At 43.4% G+C, this 8759-nt stretch overlaps 1 protein-coding gene across 3 annotated transcripts in view; it reads left to right on the top strand.

Annotated features, from left to right (window-relative positions):
• The first annotated feature begins 8232 nt into the window (after nt 1-8232).
• PIK3CG (phosphatidylinositol-4,5-bisphosphate 3-kinase catalytic subunit gamma) overlaps nt 8233-8759 on the top strand; it is a 44239-nt gene continuing 43712 nt past the window's right edge. Inside the window, exon 1 of one of the 3 annotated variants that reach the window (XM_021673180.2) lies at nt 8233-8323. The gene's annotated coding sequence lies outside the window, so the exon portion shown is untranslated. Of the gene's footprint in view, nt 8400-8436; nt 8755-8759 lie in introns of those variants that run through there. The other 2 variants (XM_021673176.2, XM_021673177.2) reach the window with 2 other exon arrangements.

Below are 8759 nucleotides of genomic sequence, written 5' to 3'. Positions count from 1 at the left end.
TGAATGTTTCGAACAGCTCATCTCCACCCAACCTGCATGGGACTACACGGTGAGAAAGAAATATGCCTCAGATTTTGTTATATCGATCATCACAGTTGGCATAGCCCAGTGAATGTAACTATTGCATTTGTCTCAGAGAACTATGCGAAAGATTAAAACTGGCGGCGGTGGGGGTGGAATGTTAAGTATACTTGAATAAAGCCGTTATTTTAAAAAGAAAGCAGAGGGTCTTTAGAGATGTACTGCATTCCTTCGCTTACTCCCACTTCCACTCAGTTCAATTTGGTTCTTGGTAATTACTTACCAATGTCTACAAATGAAGGCCACGTTTCTTGCCATGGCCTTCTCAGGAACACCATGACTTGACCACAGCCCACCCTCTCTGAGCCTCTCTCCCATTCAAGGCTACTTAAGTGAATGAATTTCACTCTTCTGAACTGTGGCTGCCTTACACTATTCCCTCTCTGGAATGCTCTTTCTCCTCACCTCTGCCTAGCTGAATTGTGCTGTTCTCCTTGTCACTCCTACTGTGGCCTACTGCAGCCTTTCTGCCTCAGCTGGAAAAGGCAGCATCCTGCTGTGACTCCTGCAGCCCTTTCCCTGTATAGCCCTGAGGACACATCTTACATGCCATGTATGATGACATGTGCATACATCTTCTCTGCCCTGCTAGGTTTCAGGTTCCTTACACACAGAAACTCCATGTGCCATTACATAAGATACTCAATAACGAATGCTAAATGAATGCATGAACACAATGCACTCATTGCACTCATTTATTGCGTAAGTCAATGAATAATTGAATGGAATTCCACAATGTCAGCTTGAAAGGGAGACCCCTTTCCCTCAAAATAATTCTGAATTACCCACGGCCCCCAGCTAATATAAACATGGAGCCACTGTGCCAAGGGCAGAGCTTGTTAGAGGCAGACCCAACAATTCCGAACTGGACTCCACTTGAAACAGCAAGGTTCACATGGAAAGGAGTCTGCAAGAATGTAGCAGGAAAAGCGGGGTGGGGTGGGCGGAGAACACTCTTAATTGTTTAAGAAAGTATGGCCAGGAGTGGTGGCTTATGCCTATAATCCCACCACTTTGGGAGTCCAAGGCTAGAGGATCACTTGAGGCCAGCAGTTCGAGACCAGCTTGGGCAACATAGCAAGACCCCATCCCTATGACAAATTTTAAAATTAGCCTTGCATGGTGGTGCACCACCTCTAGTCTCAGGTACTTGGGAGGCTGAGGTGGGAGAACTGCTTGAGCCAGGGAGCTGGAGGCTGTAGTGAGTCCTGTTTGTATCACTGCACTCCAGCCTTTTGAGACAGTGAGACCCTGTCTCAAAAAAAAAAAAAAAAAACAGGTATGGGAAGTAGCTTAAATCTTAGGCTTTGTGATTAAAAATAACTTTAGGTAAACCTATTTTTTGATGTTTACATACAGAAAAGTGATCATCAAATGCACTAGCTTTGTAGTGCCAAGCTTCATGAACTTCCACAAACTGATCATAAGCTAGGCCGGCACCCCATTAAGAAACTACCAGCAATCCAGAAGCTCCTCCCCTTTAGGTTGTACATATTTTAAATGAAAAGGAGGCAAGAGGGCAGAGGGAGAGAACGAAAAAGGCTTGAGGAATGCAGACTGCTCAGGCATCTATTTGAAAAGAAAATGAGAAACGCTATGGCAGGAGTGGGGCACACCCCAGGGAACTCGAGCCCTCACTGAGACACGCCCTGCAGGGCATTTCCCGATCTACAATAATTCTCACATGATTCAACAATCACACACAATGGGTAATTCCAGAAAATGCAGGCCAAGCTTTGGAGGCAAAGAGGATTCCTCCTAGGTATAGAGCAAGGCAGGTAGAGATCCCTCCCTGTCCTGCCCCAGGTTCCTGCAGGGGCGGATGCCATGGCCCGCAAGGTCCTCATCTACCCATTGCAGAAGAAATCAGTGCAGAGGCCACTGGAATAAAGTTGATTTTTGCTTGAAAATAAGAAGGAGGAGGTGCGGGGCCGTGGCCTCACAGTGGCCTGGCTCGCCCTCCTGAGGGACAGGAAAGCACTTGGCTCCTGGCCAGCCCCACCACCCGCTTCCCACCCCCAGCCTGCTGCGTTCCTGTGCCCTTTTTCTGAACCTGGAGAGGTGGGGCACCCTCTTGGCTTCCTTCCAGCTGGATGTGACTCCTGCCAGACTCAAAGCTGAGAACCCAGGGCTTTGGAAGGAACAATGTTCCCTAAGAAGGCCTGAGAAGCAGCTCCTATTATAATCTCACTTCCAGCCTCAGGACCAGGGATTTGAGAGCAGACTCCATCCAAGCTAGTCTACTCAGTCTTCCTCTCCCCTAGGACCCTCAGCTATGCTCTTGAACAAGAAAAATCCTATGAGGAAGAAAACAGATTTGGTTCAGAAACTACTCCCTTATTGCAGTCAGCTTTGTCTTTGTCAGGATCATGGCATGTGTGAAAGAGGTGGATGAGACAGGTAGGTAGGTGATTAAATAGGTGCATAGGTAGGTAGATAAAATTCCTTAGCAGCATGTAGGTAGTTCTGAAGGCAGGGACTCAGGGACGGGTCTGGATGTCCATTCTATGGGAGGATTTCTTGCTTACAGGACATGGTACTGGCAGTCTTTGGTCTTTTATTTCCATCAATATTAGAATGAGAACAACAAAGAAAACTACTAAGTTGGACCAAATAAGAGCTATAAAGGAGATGTTTCTAAAGCACTGTGATTCCTTATAATGTTAGTCAAACTAGGTTCCCTCCTAAGTTCCACACCATACAGACCATTTTCCTCCCAAGTTTCACACTGCAAGATTTGAAGAAGAGGCAGATTGGAGAGTTTTAGTTTAGGTGGTTAAATAGAAGGGAGAGGCTGTCTGGGTTTCAGTTAGTCTAGGAGACTTTGGAAATATCACTCAGTACTCCCATTGCTTCCTGTAAATACAAAGGAGTCTACTGGCTTCCAAAAAGAGAAACTCTATACAAACTAATCACCCCACCAAAATTTATCAAGGCCCTAGCTTTGCACGTGCCAAGCATTGTATTAAGCTCTGGGGAACTCTAGTCTGGTAGAGGAGGCAGCGAAGTCACCAGCTATCCTCTCCCAGGGAGAAGTGCCATGATGTCTGCCACTTACCAGCTGTGGGACCTAGGGCAAGCCACTTACCTTCTTCTTTTAGCACCTGTAAGTAGGGATAATACGTAGTGCCCCTCTCCTTAGAAGGATGTGAGGATCAAATAAATGAATGTACTAAAGTTCTTAGATCAATGTAAGATTCATAGAAAGAGTTTATGAGCCAGGCACGTGGTTCATGCCTGTAATCTCAACACTTTGGGAGGCCAAGGCAGGCAGATCACTTGAGCCCAGGTGTTCCAGACCAGCCCAGGCAACATGGCAATACCCCATCTCTACTAAATATACAAAAAATCAGGTGGTAGCTCACACCTGTAGTTCCAACCACTAAGGAGGCTGAGATAGGAGGATCACTTGCGCCGGGAGGTCAAGGCTGCAGTGAGCTGAGATTGCACTATTGCACTCCAGCCTGGGTGACAGAGTGAGATCCTTCCCTAAAAAAAGAGTTTGTGCTTGTTGGTAGAGATATTATTATCGTAGTGGTTACTATTGGGAGAAAGCTTCCCTAACCATATGCTTTGCTGACCAGAAAGCCCCCTTAGAGGAGGTTACTCACTCTGAGTACCAATGAAGCAGGAGCTGGTCAAACAGCTGAGGGGGTGAGAGAAGGGGAAGGGAGAGGAGAGACAATGAGGGGAGGAGATAGAATATAGGGATAGGACACAGAGACACAGAGGTGTGGAGGAGCACAGAAGGTATGAGAGCAGAAATTGGTGGAATTCAATCATGAAAGGGATTTAGAAGAGGAGAATCTGGAAGAGAGAGTTAAGGATAGTTCATAAGGGATAAATTATAAAAGGTCTGAAGTATTATGCAGGCCAGGCACGGTGGCTCACACCTGTAATCCCAGCACTTTGGGAGGCTGTGGCTGGTAGATCACTTGAGGTCAGAAGTTCAAGACAGCCTGGCCAATATGGTGAAACCCCATCTCTACTAAAAATAGAAAAATTAGTCAGGCATGGTGGTGCATGCCTATAATCCCAGCTACTAGGAAGGCTGAGGCAGGCGAATCACTCGAACCCGGCAGGTGGAGGTTGCAATGAGTCAAAATCATACCACTGCACTCCAGCCTGGGTGACAGAGCTAGACTCTGTCTGAAAAATAAAAAAATAAAATTTAATAAAAATAAAGTATCATGCAAAGGAATTTGGATTTTTAACAACTAATTTATAGAAATCTTTTCCAGAAATTTGTGAAGTCCTTATTACTACATATTGGCAAAGTTTAACTAAACAAGGAAACAGAAAAATGTGCTCAATGGTCAGTTTCTGATACTAAGAATGGAGAACGAAGTGGAAGGTCCCACAGGGACCTAGATCTGGCTGTAGGTCCACGGAGTTGTGTTGACTGTGACTGATTTCCCACAGCTTCTTTGCTCAGAACCTGAAGTGGCTCCCCTCCACCCACACGGCGTAATAATAGCCTACATTCCTAATGGCATCAAGGCTGTGGTAGAGTCTCCTACAATGCTCCCTAAGTCCATTTGTCCTTACAGTCAGAGCCCTGACATTTGGTTCTGGTATCCACACTCTCTAGCCAGCCTGGAACTCAAGGGGCAAATCTTGATTAGTTTAAACCATTCACATAATTCTATCCCCTTTCCTACTGATTGGCTGAGGTATCGATGGGCACTTGCCGCAATTCTGGCCAGAGACATAAGGGAAACCAGAAGACCTTTGGGAAAGTCTTCCTCTCTCTGAAAAAGAAACACACAAGATGACATGGACTCTTCTTACTCTGTGTGTCGTGTTGGTGTGTGATACCTGGAATTGTGTACCTTCTAGAGCCATCTAACATAATATCTTACATACTACTGTAAGGTAAGTTTTTGTTCCATTGAAAATTGAAGATTTATAACAACTTCCTATGAAACACGTAGGGTGGTTGCTATCCTTTGGTAGATTAGGAAGCCAAAAGAAATGAATTGGCATATATGAGGCCTAAAGAATGTGAAGGAATAAGCCTAGGTCTCATGAATGTGTGTGTTTCTACAATACCAGGATGTTTCTCCTAAATCTTACCAAATACAGACCAAAAAATATCAGGCACAGCTTCATAAAGGTTTGCCTTTGTACCCAGACAACAAAGCAAGGTATGAAGGTGAACTAAACTGTTACATTAGATTAAAATGCCTTTTTGCATTTTTATCACAATGAAGCTGAGCTAAAAATATACATATGAAAAGATGGATGATCATGTTTTTTCAATATGAAAGATTCCCTCAAGTCTGAGTGACATAGCTACTCCAACAGTAAATAACCAATAACAGAGTTTCCCAGCCAGCATGCCCAAAGGGGTGAGGGCTTTGGGGATGCAGCCGTTGTCTCACTCTTTGCGGGGCCTTCTCTGGTCACCCCAGTGTGCATACACATACCACTACTATTTACACGTGCCAAGACGTGAAATTCATGTGGGAAACACACACTTGTCTTGTCATGTCTCTCCCCATCTCTCGTACTGCTCTTTCACAAACTCTCCATTTCAGTGAACTGACCTGTTCACTGTTCCCCACTTGCCTTCTGGCTTGAGGACCTGCCCCTGTGATTCCTCTTGCCTTGAAATCCAGACCTTCCCCTACATATTTAAAACAAAAATTTTTAAATCCCACCCAAAGTGAACTCCTCCAATAAACTTACATAATGAAAGTTACATCATACAGTTAAACCACTTGGACTGAATATGCTAACACATTGCACATGTTATTCTTTCCTCTGCATGTTTTGTCTCTCCAAGTAGATCATAAATAATCTCTCTGAAGGCCACTGCAAAGAGCTTTCCTCATAACAAATAATTCACTTCTCATGTCTATCAATACTTCCTACTGTGTTCTTATTTTCTAAACTGTTCTATCTTGTCACTGCTGTGATAATTGATGTGATATGGAAGGTGAGAGCCTTTGATTGTGTTTTTTTCCCCAACCAAAATGCATTGTATGTCTACAGATTCACAGAAGGGAAAAATAATAAATATATTATTAAAATAGGATATTAATGAGGACTGAGGGTCTTCTAAATATTCTGGAGATGGAGATATGAAATATTCTTACTCGTAAAGGATGCCTCTGCCTGAAGGAAGTATCCACAGAGGAAGGAAATCTTTGCCATTACTTCTCCCTGGGAACATTTACTACAGATAGTCAAATTTTAGCAGCTATATTAAGATTTGGGGAAGAGCAGGGTACTTTTAATCTCAAACTACCAATAAACCTGACGTATTTGCAAGTTTGTCATACAACAGAAAATCCTTTGCATAATCAAACTTAGCTGAACTGTTCCTTCAGAATCAGGAAGGGCCAAGAGGCTGAGTCTATCATTTCTGGAATAATTGTGCGTGTGTGTGCGTGTGTGTGTGTGCGTGTGCACGCGCGTGTGTCTGTGTGTGCGTGTGCGTGTGTGTGTGTGTCCAGTGCCAGATTGGGACTTGGCCCCCTGGAAGTGACTGAACCAGGACAGGGAAGGGATCTGTTGAATGGTCTGGGGACAAAGCTGGCCAAGCTCATGGTCTCTCTGAAGTCCGCCCTGCTACCCTCAAACCTCCTCCCACTCCACCCACCCCCATAAACCCTCCCACACACTCTCGTAAAACACAGCTTGACAAGCTCTCACATCATGACTTGGTGGCTACAGTGTGTTGATCTTCCCTCTGAACCAACCAAGAAGGCCAACATTGACACTTCTAAAGCTGCTGCCTCCTAAAGGAGTATTCCTATATAGGAATATACTTTGGGAAGCTGGTAAGCCCCCTCTTAATATTTGAGAGGCAGCCTTTGAATTAAATAATTTGCCTGCTAATGTCAACTATTAGAGTGCTATTTAAAAGTTAAAATCCAAGGGGCATATGTAAAAGGAAGTAAGTCAAATCAATCATTTACCTTGATATCAGAGCAATTCAGAGGAACTCTTAGTTATATACCTCCAAGAGACTTGTGAGGCCATCTCCATCCTATCTGCTACCCTTGAAGCTCATCTGGAGTCCTTGAACACCCAGGTTGCAGGACAAACTGTAGTATAGGAAACTCTTGAGATGGAGGGGAGGGGGCACTGGTTCAGCATGCTTGGAGGTTCTGCAAAGAACTGAGGTCACCTGGAAGATACAAAGCTACCCTAAAAATGATTTAGGATGGCTTTTTTATTCATTCTCTACTCCCATAGGAATCAGGAGCCATCTCCCAGGATGGAATCTGCCTGATGCTATAACAGTGTTCAGTTCCCCAATTTCCCCATGATACCAAATATTTCCCCAGGATATCAGATATTTTCCCATGACACTAAATATTTCCCCCTTGATACCAGATATGTTGTCTGCAGTCAATTGATCAATCATTGTTGACAGTAAGGCTCCATCCTCAACACGTGACATTTTCTGAAGCATTAATTTTTGTTTCAATAGTTGATCCTTGTTTGGAATATAATGTATCACAATGTAGTGGTACTAAGCATTAAAATCAAAATACCTTATTATTCATCTTTCAATTTTAATACCTTTAGCATTTCAACCATTATTTGAAGGGTTACTTACTGCAGTATGTCACATTTATATACATACACATGCACATGCTGCAGTGCTTTCAGTCTGAGCCAGTGATATTTTAGGCCCCAAACGCTCTGAAAAAATAGTGAAAGCTCTCACCAAGCTAAGGAAGTGAGCTCCCAGACCGTGCCTTTAAAAATATTCAGCTTGATAACTTAGTCCTCAAGATGACTAGGTTTCTCTTCCCCCACCCCTCAGTTAGTGTACGAACAAGGATTCATTTGAACTCCCAGGAAGGGAATGAGTTTAATTTGACTGGTAAAAGTCTTCCTAATAGTATATCTAATACTGTGGCTCTCGGGTCTTTTCTTCTACTTAGAACTAGCTACAAAGATAGATCATATGTTTATGTCTCATAATGGATATTTTTGGTTTGGATTTATGTCATTTTGTCTGAGTATCACAACTTTTGAAAAATTAGTTCAAAGAGTTAAAAAAAAAAAGAAAAAGAAAAAAACCCATGGTAAACACTGCTCAGTCTCATACTCTTGCCCTCTCTATGCTAAAACAGGAAATGCATTTCTGACACTTTTAAAATGAGCAATCACACGTATAATCAACTTGGTTAAAACTTCCTTCCTGGTAACTGCAACACTTCCTCTGCATCTGGATATGAAGGGAGCCTCAGAAAAGCGGAAGAGTTTAGAGGCACACTGGGTAGGTTTGAATTTGTTTTGTTTTCAAAAATTAAACAAATGATCCTTCAGCATCATCACCTCCGCTGCTTTATCAGGTATTGCTTCCTTCTATTTTTTGCTCTTTGTTGGGTCTGACTCGGAATAGTGGCACTTCCTTCTGGGCTAGATTATTTTTATCTGGAACTGTTGTCGGTTCTTGAAATGATACTACCACTGAATGTCTGTGTTTCATTGTCTAGTCCAACCTGTATTGTGGATATCCACTAGGTTCCTGCAATAGTTTTGCAGGTGCATCAGATCTTTGTTTTTGTCTGGGGAGGAAAAGGGAAGGCACGGCAGCCAGGCTTCATATTCCTACAAGTGCATGCTTAAAGATTACTGTACTTACAGTGTTTCCAACATCTTCTCATAAAAGGAGAAAGCTTCATAGCTCAACCATGAAGGAAACCAGTGAG

Source organism: Aotus nancymaae, unplaced genomic scaffold (assembly GCF_030222135.1).
Source record: "Aotus nancymaae isolate 86718 unplaced genomic scaffold, 86718_ANA_hifiasm-v0.15.2.pri h1tg000002l, whole genome shotgun sequence".
Classification (NCBI taxonomy): Eukaryota; Metazoa; Chordata; class Mammalia; order Primates; family Aotidae; genus Aotus; species Aotus nancymaae.
The sequence above is the reverse complement of the archived record's forward strand: the minus strand, read 5'-3'. Positions and strand labels throughout refer to the sequence as shown.